This window comes from Camelus dromedarius, chromosome Y, assembly GCF_036321535.1.
Source record: "Camelus dromedarius isolate mCamDro1 chromosome Y, mCamDro1.pat, whole genome shotgun sequence".
NCBI classification, from domain to species: Eukaryota; Metazoa; Chordata; class Mammalia; order Artiodactyla; family Camelidae; genus Camelus; species Camelus dromedarius.
In genome coordinates this window covers 5,977,906-5,992,682 of record NC_087473.1, presented here as the reverse complement: position 1 = coordinate 5,992,682, position 14,777 = coordinate 5,977,906, and positions in this window count along the sequence as shown.

Below are 14,777 nucleotides of genomic sequence, written 5' to 3'. Positions count from 1 at the left end.
TCTTCTTGTTTCTGTTTTCTGTAGGATGGGTTAGAGTTTCTATTAGTATCAGTTAAAATAAACAGATATAGAAATGTGTCCACATACATACAAAAAAATAGGTAACCATAAGTCAAAAGCTTACAATGAAGTCACAAAACCAAAAAGAAACTAAGATAATAAAAGAAAATTATCAACCTACAAAAAAAAAAAGAAATGAACAAAAAGGAAACACCAATTAACTAAAAAATGAAGTTCAAAATGAAAATAAACACCCATCTATTTATAATTATCATAAATGTTAATGGACTAAGTGCTTCAATCAAAAAATATATATTGTCAGAAGGGATAATATAACAAGACCCTACATTATGAATCATACAAGAGGCCCACTTTAGGGAGAGGAACACAAATCAATTGAAATTCAGAGGACGGAAAAATATATTCCATGCAAATGGACATGACAAGAAAGCAGGACTAGCAGTACAGATTTCACACAAAATAGACTTAAAGACAATGACCATAGAGAAAGATTAACAAGGATATCATATTTTGATTAAAGGAGCAATAAAAAATGAGTGCTTTATACTCATTAACATATATGCACTCAATATTAGAGCACTTAAATACATAAAGAAAATATTAATACATAAAAAGGGAGAAATTGATGGGAACACAATCATAGTAGGTGACTATAACACCCCACTACCATCACTGGACTTGTCTTTCAGACAGAAAATTAATAAGGGAACAAAGATACTAACAGATACAATAAAATAATTGGACTTGGTTGATAATTTCAAAACACTACATCTCCCCAAAACAGAATATAATTTCTTTCCCAGTGCACCTGGAAGAATTTCAAGGAAAGATTATGTACTCAGGCACAGAAGAACCCTCAACAAATTTAAGAAGATAAAAATTATTTCAAGCATCTTTTCTGAATATAATACCATGAAACTAGAAATCAATCAAAGGAAAACCAGGGAGAAAAAAATGACACCATGTAGATTAAACAACATGATAATAAAACAAGTAAGGGGGTGATGAAGTTAAAGAAGAAATTAAAAAATATCTTGAGAAAAATGACAAAAAAACTACAGAAAGTTTATGGAATACACTTAAAGCAGGCTTATGAGGGAAGTTCATAGTTTCAAGGCCCTCCTCAAAGAACAAGAGCAATTTCAAATATATAATCTAACGTTGTATGTAGAATAATCATGAACAGAAGAGCAAACAAAACCAAAAGTCAGCAAAAAGAGGGAAATAATAATGATAAAGCATAAAACAATTCATATAGAGTTTAAAAAAGAGAAAAAAACAATGAAAATTTTTGAAATACTACACACAATTGACAAAACTCTGGACAGGCTCACCAACAAGAAAAGACAGAGAACACAAGAAATATATGAATTGAATATGGAGAATCAACAAAGAGTACAACAAATTTGCAAAATTTCATAAGGGACTTCCATGAACAACTGTATGGAAACAAACTGGATAACCTAGAAGAAATGGAGAAGTTTCTGGGAACATTCAGCCCGCCAATATTGCATCAAGAAGAAATTGACCATTTGAAGAGACAGATCACCAGAAATGGAATAGAATTATCAATAAAATAAAAAAAACTCTGCAAACAAAAATTCAGTACCAAATGTCTTCCCTGGGGAATCTGACCAATCATACAAAGAAAAATCAATACCAGTCTTCCTCAAACTCATCCAAAAGATTGATATGGAGAGAGTACTCCCAAACTCACACCATAAGGCCAATATCAACCTGATACAAAAACCAGACAAAGACACTAACCTAAAAGAATATTACAGGCCAATATCATTGATAAACACAGATGTAAAAGTCCTTAAGAAATTATTAACAAACAGAATCCAACAGCATGTAAAAAAAGATCATACACCATGATTAAGTTAGGTTCATCCCAGGAACACAAGGATGGTTTAACATATGCAAATCAATCAATCAATTGTGATACACCATATCAACAAAAGAGAGGACAAAAACCACATGATCATCTCAGTAGATGCAGAAAAAGCACTTGATAAAATTTAACACCTATTTGCAATAAAAATTCTTATCCCAGTGGGTATAGAGGAATCATATCTCAACATAATGAAAGCTATTTATGACAAACATATAGCCAGCCAATTACTCAGGGGTGAAAAACTGAAACTTTTTCCACAAAAATCTGAGACATGACAATGTTGCTCATTCTCACAATTTCTATTCAATATAGTCTTGGAAGTCCTAGCCACAACGATCAGGCAAGAAAAAGAAATAAAAGGATTCAGACTGGAAAAGAAGAGGTAAAATTGTCACGGTATGCAGACATGAAACTATACATAGGAAACTGTAAAAGCCTCACAAAAAAATACTTAGGCTAATAAAGGAACTGGGCAAGGTAGCAAGAATAATGTACAAAAATCAATTGCATTTCTTTACACTACCAGTGAATCTACAGGAAAACAAAGTATAGAAACAACCGCTTTTATAGCTGCACCCAAAAGTATAAAATGCTTAGGAATACATCTGACCAAGGAGGTGAATGACTTATACATGGAGAACTAGAAAACATTGATTGAGGAAATTAAAAAAAGATTTGAAGAATTGAAAAGATACCCAATAGTCTTTTAAAGGAAGAGATAATATTTTTATAATGGCCATACTGCCCAAGGCAATCCACAGAACTAATGTGAGTTTTTTTCAAATTACTTAAAACATTTCTTTTTAGGACTGGAACAAATGATCCTAAGATTTATATAGAATCAGAATAGATTCATAATTTCCAAAGCATTATTGAAGAAAAAGAAAGAGGCTGGAAGTATAATCATCCTGATCTACATACAATATTGCAGAGCTAGAAGATAATCAAAATGACATGATATTGGAACAGAAACAGGCATGTGGACAAATGGAACAGAATAGAGAGCCTAGGAATAATCTACAGGCCTATGTTCAAATAATATTTGACAAATTAGCCAAGCAAATGACACATAAAAGACTATCTCTTCAACAACTGGTGTTGGGAAAACTGGATAACAGCATGCAGAGCAATGAAATTAGAACACTCCTTCACTCCATACACAAGAATAAAGTCAAAATGATTTGAAGACTTAAATGTAAGGCAAGACACAGTAAATCCCCTAGAAGAAAACATAAGCAAAACACTCTGAGTTAAATCTCAGCAATGATCTCCTAGAACAGCCTACCCAGGTAATGTATATAAGAGCAAAATTAATAAATCGAACCTAATTAAACTTAGCAGCTTTTGCACAGCAAAGGGAGCCATAAACGAAGCAAAATGACAAGCTACAAGATGAAAAAAATATTTAGAACTGATGCAACTGGCAAAGGCTTAATTTCCAAAATATAAAGTGTTCATACAACCTAATAAAAAAAAAATGAAGAAACCCTATCTGAAAATGGGCAGAAACCTTAAATAAGCAATTCTCCAATAAAGACATACAAATGCCAAATAGATATATGAAAAAAAAAGCTCACTATCATTAATTATCAGAGAAATGCAAATCAAATCTATAATGAAGTATCAACTCACAATAGTCAGAATGGCCATCATTCAAATGTCCACAAAAAATAAATGCTGGGAAGCTGTGGAGAAACTGAACCCTCCTAAACAGTTAGTAAAAATATAGATTCGTGCAGTCATTGTGGAAACTAGGATGGGGATTCCACAAAAGACTGAAAATAGACTTAACGTACAATCCAGCAATCCCACTTCTGGGTATATAACAAGAGAACCCTAATTCAAAAAGACACCTGCACCCCAGTTTTCATAGCAGTGCTATATACAACACCCACGACATGTAAGCAACCTAATTGTCCATCAACAGATGACAGGATAAAGGAGTTATGGCATATTTACACAACAGAGTAATACTCTGCCATAAAAAATGATAAAACAATGACATTTGCAGCAAAATGGTTGTCCCCAAAATGTGTCATTCTAATTGAAGTAAGCCAGAAAGAGAAAGAAAAATAACACATGACATGACATATATGGATCCTTAAAAAAAATGTTGGTTGAGTTCACTATGAATTCATCTACAGAACTGAAACACACTCGCGGATCGATTAAATACTCTTACAGTTCCTGCGGAAAGGGTGTGGGAGAGGATATATTTGGGAGCTGTAGGTTTATAAATGTTATCCACTATATAAATAATTAGATTTTTTTCAGAATTTCTTTTGTATGACACAGGGCAGTATGTTAAATATTGTGAAGTAACATTTAATAGGAACACAAATATATGCATGAACTGGGACACTGTGCTATACAACACAGATTGACCCATTGAAATGGCAGTTCTTCAATGATAAATAAATGAGAACAAAAGTAAATAAGTAAATAAGCAAATTAAATAAATAAATAAATAAATAATAAATAAATAAATAAATAAATAAATAAATAAATAAATAAATAAATAAATAAATAATATTTAATAATAAAAGAAATAAAAAAATTCACACTACTTAACTTTACACCTCAAGGATCTAGGTGAAAAAGAAGTAAAAGGAACAAAATTAAATGAATCAGAATAATGCAAAAACAATAGAAACAATGGAAATGATTAAAAAAAAATACCTAAGTCTGTTTCTTTTAAACATAAATTGGAGAAAAGTTTAATTTGGCTAAGAAAATAAAGTCTCAATTAAAATTAGAAATCAAAGAGAATATATTACCACTGATGTTACAGAGGTACATAGAATCATAAGAAATTACCGCTAGCCAAAAATTTGAATGACCTAGAACAAAAGACAAATTCCCAGAAACATGTGTCTTCCAATACTGAGTGAAGAAGAAATTAGAAAGTTAAATAGAGCAAAAGTGTGTACAAGTAAATCAGTAATCCAAACTTCCCAAAACAGAAATTACTTACAAGATGACTTTACTAGTGATTTCTGTCATATATTTGAAGACAATTTTTTACGAATTCTTCCCCAAACCTTCCAAGAATTTGAAGGGGTGAAATATTCCAAACTGGTTTTATGATGCCAGCTTTATTTGCAAAACAAAGCTAGAAAGGACATTATATGCAAAGTATAGAATAATATCCATGATGAAAGTATGTGCCAAAATTCTCAAGAAAACACAAGCAAAATGAGTTCAACAACACATTTAATGTATCATACACTATGAGTAAAGGGATTTATCCCTGGGTTTAAGGATACTTCAAAATATACAAATCAATAAATGTGACATGCCACACTAATAGAATGAGAAATAAAAATCACATAGTCATCTCAATAGGTGCAGAAAACACCTTGTATATAACACAATGTCATTTTAACATTCTCCCAACAAATAAAATTAATCCTGTCAGTGGCATGATATCTTATACACACAAACAATATGTGGAGAGAAGCGAAGCAGTTTTCTTTTTATTGATTCTTAGAAAAAGGGTTTATATGTCACATGCACAATGACTCGCATATCATCTAATTTATAACAATGTTAATAATCTTTAGCTATTTATGTCCCCATGCTCCTGCAGTAAGCACAGGATGTTAAATGATCAAGGATTGTTTTAAAGTTCATCACGAAACTTCATTAAATAGGCCATCTCTTATCCAGCCAGCTGTGCCTGCCTTAGGTTGTCCTCCTCTGAGGATCTTACCCATCATTGGCTATCCAGCCATCCATACTGGATACATTGAGTAAGTCATTTCTTATCCAGCCTAGATATGTGACATTACTAACAGTTTGTTTATGAGTTCAGCCTATGGGCTTATTCTCTAGAGCCTTCAGACAGGGGCATACAAACCCAAAATCCCTTGACAGAAGAGTGGATGAAGAAAATTTGATATATATATACAATGGAATCAATAATTTGCATTCCATTCAACAGTGTCAATTCTGTTCCTTTTTCTCCACCAACATCTATTTCTTTTCTTTTTGATGAGAGCCTTCTGACAAGTGTGAGGTCTTGTCTCATTTTTGGTTTATTACTTTCCTAATAATTTATAACTCTGAACATATTTCCATGCATCATTTAGCCAACTGTATGTTTTCTATGGAAAATTTAGTCAGAGCTATCTATTAATTTCCTATGGAATTTTTTTAATTGGAATGTTTGGTCTTTTTTCTTGTTGTTGTGGAGTATGAGTTTGCCATATATATTGGATATTAACACTTGATTGGAAAATATCACTTGCAATTATATCCTCCCATTGTGTTGGTTGACTTCATTTTATTGATCATATCCTCTGCAGGGTAAATCTGTTTAGAGTGATACAACCATATTTCTTTAGTTTTGCTTCTGCTTCCCTTGTCAGAGGAGACATATGTAGAATCAAATTAAGTCCAATGTCAGAGTGTACTTCTTATGTTTTAACCTAGGATTCTTTGTCATCTGGTTTTATATGTTTTATATGCCCAGGAGTGGGATTGCTGGGTCATATGATAGGTCTATTTTTATTTTTTAAAGGAACTTCTATACTGTTTCCAAAGTGGTTGCACCAATTTTCATTCCCACCAACAGCATAGGAGTGTTCCTTTTTTCCACAACCACCCCAGCCTTCATTATTTTTAGACATTTTGATGACAGCCCTTCTCATTAGCATGACGTAAAACATTATTTTAATTTTGTCTTGCCTTTGTATAATGACTAGTAATGTGAGCATGTTTTTATGTTCCTGTTTGTCATCTGTGTGTCTTCTTTGGAGAATTGTCTTGTGCTCATTTTCTGAATGAGTTGTTTGTAAATTTTTGAAATTGAGCTGTATGAACGATTTGTGTATTTTAGAAATTAGCCTCTTGTTGATTGCATTGTTTCCAAATATTTTCTTCCATTTATCTTTTCATTTTGTTTATTTTGCTGTGTAGAAGCTTTTAAGTTTAATTTGGAGCTATTTGTTTATTTTGATTTTATAGTATTCAGCTTGGGATAGTGACGTAAGAAAATTTTACTACAATTTATCTCTTGTTTTACCTATGTTAGTTTCTAGGAGTTTTATTCTGTCATGTATTCGATTCAGATCTTTAAAACATTTTGAGTTTACTTTTGTACAGTGTGAGGGAGTGTTCTATTTTCATTGATTTCCATGTAGCTCTCTAGCTTTCTCAACATCACTTGCTGAATACTGTCTTTTAGGCATTGTATATTTTTGTTTGGTTTGTCATAGGTTAGTTGAAAATAGGTGTGATTTTTCATTTCTGCGTCTGTGTTATGTTCCAGTGATATAGACGTTTGTTTGTTTTCCAGTATTGTGCTGTTTTGATTACTGTATTTTTGTTATATAGTCTGAGATCATAGAGTGTTATGCTTCCAACTTTGTTCTTTTTCCTCAATGTTTCTTTTGCAGTTCTGCTTCCTATGCAGTTCCATACAAATCTTAGGACTGTTTTTCATTTTGTGGAAAATATCACGTATTTCTATCTGAATAAATTTATATCTGTAGACATCTTTTTTAGTATGTATATTTTAACAATATTTATTCCTCTACACTGAGACCATGAGATTTCTTTCCATTTCTTTGAATCATCTTCAAATTTTTTTCACTGTCTTATAAATTTTATTATATTGTTTTATTCATAGGTATTTCATTTTTTCATATGATTTTGTATGGATTTTTTAAAATTATGTAATATTTCATGGTTAGTTTTAGTAAAAGTGAGTTTTTGTATATTAATCATGAATCATGTTAATTTCCAAAATGAATTTATTTGTTTTAGTTGTTTTTGTGTGGAGAATATTAGGGTGTTCTAAATAGATTATCATGTCATCTGAAATAATAACAGTTTTACTTCTTTCAATCCAACTTGAATAACTTTTTTTCTTGTCCGATTGCTGTTGCTAGGACTTCCCATACTGTGTTTAATAGAAATGGTGAGAGTGGGCATCCTTGTCTTATTCCTTAATTTGGCTTTCAGTTTTTCACCTTTGCATATTATGTTGTCTGTGGGTCTGTAATAAATGACTTTAGATATGTTGAAATATATTTCCTGTATCCTACTTTGTTAAGAGGTTTCTATTGTTATTGCTGTTGTTGTTGTTGTTGTTGTTTTAATGAATAAATGTTGAATTTTGTGAAATGATTTTTATGGGTTTATTGGGATGACCAATTTGTTTTTCCTTTTTCTTTAGTTAATGTGTTGTATCAAACGGATTGATTTGTGTATGTTGAACCTCCCTTGTGACACTGCAATGAATCCAATTTGATCATGGTCTATGATTCATTTTATGTATTGCTGGATGTAGTTTGCTAATAATACTTTGTAGAATTTTTGCATCTATATCAATCAAAGATATTGGCTTGAATTTCTCTTTGCCCGTAATTTGTTTGTTAGCTTTGCTATCAGGGTAATGAAAGCTTCATAGAATTAATTTGGGAGTTTCCCTCATCTTCACTATTTTTGAATAGTTTGAAGAGTATCTTAAGTTCTGCTTTGTATTTTTATACAGTTCTCCACGCGAGCTGTTTAAATCTGCACTTGTATTTAACGATTTTTTTAAAATGCAGATTCTATCTTTCTTCTAGTAATCAGTTTGTTCAAATTATTTGTTTCTCCTTATCTCTGACTCTTTCTAGACATGTGTCTAATTCTTCTAAGTTGTCCATTTTTTTGACATGAAACTGTTGACAAAATGATCGCTTTTTTATATATCTGAGGTAACAATTGTTGTTTCTCTTCTTTTATTTCATAATTTATTGCTTTGGGGCATCTCTCTTTTCTTCATGATGCATCTGGCAAGAGGTTTTTTGATTTTGATTATCTTAAAAAGAAAACAAACAAAAGAATCTCTGGTATAACTACTGTTCTGCATACTGTTTTTCTCTCTAATTTATATTTATGCCTGTAATATTTAGGATCATGTTTTTCCTTTCTTTAAATATTTTTATTGATTTACAATCATTTTACAAAGTTGCCTCAAATTCCAATGTAGAGCAAACTTTTTCACATACAATGAACATATATATATTTGTTGTCACATCTTTTTCTCTGTGTGCTGCCATAAGATCTTTTATATATTTCCCTGCAATATACAGTACAATGTTGCTTATCTATTCTACAATTTTGGCATCCCAGTCTATCTCTTCCCAACCCCCACACCCGTGTCACCCAAAACTTTGTATTGTATGTCTGGGAGTCTATTTCTGTTTTGTATTTATGCTTGTTTTGTTTTGTTTCATTTTGTTCTTTGATTTCACATATAAGCGATCTCATATGGTATTTTTCTTTCTCTTTCTGGCTTATTTCACTTAGAATGACATTCTCCAGGAGCATTCTTGCCACTGAAAATGATGTTGTGTTGTTGGTTTATATGGCTGAGAAGAATTTCATTGTATAAATATACTGCCTCTTTTTTATCCAGTCATCTGTCGATGAACATTGATGCTGTTTCCATGTCTTGGCTATAGTAAATAGTGCTGGCTATGAACATTGGGGTGCATGTGTCATCCTGAATTATGGTTCCTTCTGGATTTATGACCAGTAGTGGAATTCGTGGGTCATATGATAAGTCTATTCCTAGGCTTTTGAGGGATCTCCATCCTGTTTTCCAGAGTGGCTGCACCAAACTGCATTCCAACCAGGAGTGTAGGAGGGTTCCCTATTCTCCACAGACTCTCCAGCATTTGTCATTTGTGAATTTTTTAATGATGGCCATTCTGACTGGTGTGAGTTGATACATAATTGTAGTTTTGATTTGCATTTCTCTGATAATCAGTGATACTGAGCATTTTTTGAATTGCCTGTTGATCATCTGTATGTCTTTCTTGGGGATGTATGATTGTTCAAGGGGTCAGTTTCTTCTTGATTCAGTCTTGGTGGACTGTATGTTTTCAGAAACTTGTCCATCTTCTCTAAGTTATCCAGTTTGGTTCCATGGAGATTTTCATAATATTCTCATATGATATTATGTATTTCTATTTTATTGTAATTTCTGTATTCTTCTTTCTTATTTTGCTAATTTATTCTCTCTCTCTTTTCTTCTTTTTGAGTTTGGCCACATGTTTGTCGATATTTCCTACTTTTTCATAAAAGCAGTTTTGGATGGGTTAATTTTTTTCCTATGCTCTTTGGAACCTTCATTTTATTTATTTCCTCCACAATCTTTATGATTTCCTTCCTGCTGTTGCCTTTTGGGGATTTTTGTTCTCCCTCTTCTAGTTCATTCAGCTTGTGTGTTAATTTTTTTTTTTGTGATTCTTCCTCTTTTTTGAGGAAGGCCTGTATCGCTATAAACTCCCCTCTTTGTACTGCTTTTGCTGTGTCCCATAAATTTTGTGTGGTTTTGCTTTCATTTTCTTTGTCTCTAGGTATTCTTTCTATTTCAGCTTTGATTTCTTCATTGACCCATTGATTTTTTGATAACATATTGTTTAATCTCCATGTTTTCCTTCTGTTCTCCTTTGTTTCCCTGTTGTTGAGTTCTAGCTTCATGGCATGGTGTTCAGTAAATTTGATCGAGGTAATTTCTATCTTCTTAAATTTGCTAGGTTTCTTTTGTGCCCAAGTACATGGTCAATCCTGTAAAATGCTCCATGTGCCCTTGAAAATAATGTATGTCCTATTTTGGGGTGGTGCAATACTCCGGAAATATCCACCAAGTCAAATATTCCTATTGTATTCTTTAATTTCTTTGTTGCCTTATTTATTTTCTGTCTCGGTGATCTGTCCAGTGATGTTAATGCAGTGTTGAAATCTCCAACTATGATTCTATTCCCATCATTATCACCATTTATACCTGTTAGTAATTATTTTATGTATTTAGGTGCTGCCCTATTTGGTGCATATGTGTTAATGAGTGTACTATCCTCTTCTTGTATCACTCTTTTAATCATTATAAAATGTCCTTCTTTATCTTCCTTTATGTCCTTTGTTTTAAAGTCTATTTTGTCTGAAATCAGTGCTGCAACACCTGATTTTTGGGCTTTTCCATTTTTATGGAATACCCCTTTTCATCCTTTCAATCTCAATCTATATGTGCCCTTCTCCCTCATTTAGGTCTCTTGTATGCAGCTTATTTATGTTTCTTGCTTTATTATCCAGCCTGCCACTCTACATCTTTCTACTGGAGCATTTAGTCCATACTCATTTACAGTAATTGATGACAGGTTTGTGTTTATTGCCACTTTGACCTTATCTTTGCCGTTGATTTGGTATTTCCTCTTTGTTCCTTTCATCTTCCTTTTATGGTTTGGTAATTTTCCTTTGTATTATCATGAATTTTATTTAGTTTTAGTGACTCCCTGATAAGTTTTTGTCTTGTTGTTACCCTTTTTCATAAATCTATTAGCTCTTTACTATAACTGCTTTTATTAAGCTGACAGTAACTTGATCTCAAACCCATCCTACCAAGAACAAAATATTTTAAAAGGAAAGACAAAGAAAACAATTCTGTATTTTCCTGCCTCCCTCTCCCACTCTCAATAATTTGTATGTCTTGTTTTATAATTTCGTGTTTATTTTATTTGTAATTCAAGAGTTATCAGTTTTCCAGCTGTGAGTTTCTCATTTCTGTATCATCCTGCTGCTTTTCTATTTAGAGTACTCTTGTCAATATTTCTTTAAGCATGGGTTTAGTGTTGCAAAACTCCTCTAGCTTTTTCTTGTCTGTGAAATTCTTTATGTCTCCTTCTATCTTAAAGGATAGCCTTGATGTATAAAGTATCCTAGAGTATATCATTTTTTTCATTCAGGACTTTGAATAAATCTTGCCACTCCCTTAAGGCCTGCAGTGTTTGTGTAGGGAAATCAGCTGGCATCCTTATGGGGGTTCCCTTGAAACTCACTCTTTGATTTTCTCTTGCTGCCTTTAGGATCACTTCTTTATCCTTGACTCTGGCCATCTTAATTATATGCCTTGTTGTGGGTGTATTTGTGTTCTTCATGTTTGTGACCATCTTAGCCTCCTGTACTTGGATATCTCATTCCTCCTTTAAGTTTGGGAAGTTCTCAGTCATGATTTCTTCAAACACCTTTGCAATCCCCATTGATCATTCTTCCCCTTCTGGGACCTCTATCATGAAAAGATTGGTATGCTTTATATTATCCCATAAGTCCCTCATCTTTTTCCATTTTTTTTTGGTTGTTTCTCTTGTACCTCTTCTGATTGGGTGCTTTCTATTGTCCTGCCTCCTAAGTAACTAATTTGTTCCTCTGCATTATCTAGTCAGCTTTGCACTGCCTTTAGATTATTCCTGATCTAAGTCAATGTGTTTACGTATTCTACTCGGCTCTTTGTTATAGCTGCCATTTCGTTTATGACATATTTTATATCTCTAAACACTATCTGTTTTATTTCCTTCAGTACTTTGATAAGTCCGTTTTTGAAATCTCGATCTAGTAGGCTATCGATGTCTATTTCACTGATCATTATTTCAGGGATTTCTCTTGTTCTTTTAATTGGGAATGGTTTCTCTGCTTCTTCATCTTGCTCCTACCTCTCTGGCACTGTGTATTATGCAGCATCACTTATCTACTGTGGTCCTAAAAGAATTTATCTATCTAATCCCTATGTAGCAATACAACTTAGGAAGGAGAAAAAAGAGACAGAGAAAAAAAGAATTTTAAAAAAGGGAGAAATAAGGGTTTGAAAACATTGTACAATGAATAATAGAAAAGCAAGTTGAAGCAGAATTTGGAAAAATAATTATAATAATAAAAATATTTTTATAAAATTTCACAGGGATGAATATGGGGGTATGTATAATTGTCTAATGTGTAAAAATTATCAGGGTAATAGAAAATGGTAGAGGTATAAACAGATTGTAAAAGGGGGGTTTTGGTGTCCTCCTTGATACTGTGTGCTTTTAATGTGAATTCTTTCTGCCTTCATCCTGTTTTGCAAACTCAAATTGCTGTTTCCAGAGGCCCTCCATTGGAGTCCTCCTCTTTGCTGCTGCCAGTGACAGTCAGCAGGCAGATAGCACATACTCCCAACACTGGGTCAAGTGCAGCTCTCATTTACTGTGGGCTGGCTTGTCACTGCCCTGCCTGATAATGCAGTCAGATGTTGCAGAATGTCCAGACATGGATGTGCATCATGCCCTCTCCCAGCACCATGGTCAGGGGCTGAGTTCCTGCCCAAAAGGTTGGGGGCCACCCTCCCCCTCAGAGTGCTGGTCACTACACTGCTCTGTGCCACTGTGCACTCCACCTTGGGTTTGAACCCTGGAGGTGGGCTCAGAGAAGACTGAACAGACCGGTCCCTGGCCTCAGACAAAGCACAGATCCTTGTTTGTCTTGGTGGAGCAAATTCTCTGAGGAACCAGGACAGAATTATCCTATCTACCTCAGGCTGTAGACAAGTCTCAGTCTGGCCCTAGAGGCTGCCTAGTCCCTAGGAGTGGATGCAGCTTTTGCCCCCACTGCCACTAGTGTACAAAGTACCAGAGGGTACGGTGGCTGTGCATGAACCCCACTTCTCTTCACCTAGAAAATTTTGTGTATTTTCAGATATGGGGTTATGCACCCTTCCCCCAAGGGCACATCTGCCCTGGTGTTTTATGGAGGGCCCAGTATGTTCTGCCCCATGAATGCACAGCCATGGCACAGAGCCCCCTGCATTTCCCCTGGGCCACCTCAGTGCAGCCATCCAGAACTTCAACCCACCCAGGCAGCATGGCCCTACCCCCAGCTGTTGTGCTGCATCTTCAGCTGGGTGTCACACGGACACTCTGTGACTGATTAACGTTGTTCTGTCTGTCAACTTATACTCTGTATGCATTCAAGCCTTGGAGTCTCCCCCTCCATCCTACATGTCTCTCAGTTGGAGAGGGGAGGCTCAGTGAATGAGTGCCTCTCCTTCTTTGCTGCTCCCTCCCAATGGGACCTGTCCAACTCTGTTTTGTCTTTTCTTCCTTCTTTATCCTTTTCTCCTACCAGATTTTTGGCATCATTGTCTTTTGAAGGGGACAATCTTCTTTCTGAGTTCTGCAGGTTCTCTGGTTAGCTGAGTGAGTCTTTGGATGGGAGTCTTTGTTCATTTGTGGGAAAGGGTGAGCTACAAGCATCCTTCTCTATAACATCTTGGCCTCCCCCCAAAAAACCTCACTTTATGGAGGAAGATATACGCAGCCAGGAAATAGATAGAGAAAATATTTCATGGAAATGACAAGAAAGTGCAGATTGCAATGCTCAAATCATACAAAATATGTTTTAAAACAAGGGCCACAATAAAAGTTTCATATGAGATTATATAAATAAAAAGAGATCAATATAAAAATAGGGTATTACACTCATTAATTTATATATGGATCCAACACCATAGATTCTAAATATAATAAAGAAAAATTAGTAGACATTAGGGAATTAATTCATTATAAAACAATAATAGTAGATGAGTTTAACACCTCACTATTCTTAAGGACAGATCATCCAGAAAGAATATCTGTATGGAAACAGAGGTCTTAATAGCATATTAGATCATTTCAACCTAACTGAGCTATTGGACACTGAATCAGAAAAGCAGAACACATAAACTTTCAAGTGTGCACAGGATGTTATCTAAGGAATTAACCACATATTAGGTCATCAAAAGAGCCTCAAAAACGTTAAGCAAATATAGATGACAGCAAGCATTATTCCATACACAAAAGTATGAAACTATGCATCAACTCTAGAAAGAAGAACAGGAAAAGCACAAACATGAGATTAAATCACATCTTTTAAAAAAATAACAAATGGTCAATGATGAAATCAAAGAGGTAATAAAATCATACACGGGGACAAACAACAATGAAAACACAGCATCATAAAATGTACAGGATGTAGCAAAGACAATTCTATGAGGGAAGTTTAGAACAAATCAGTCCTT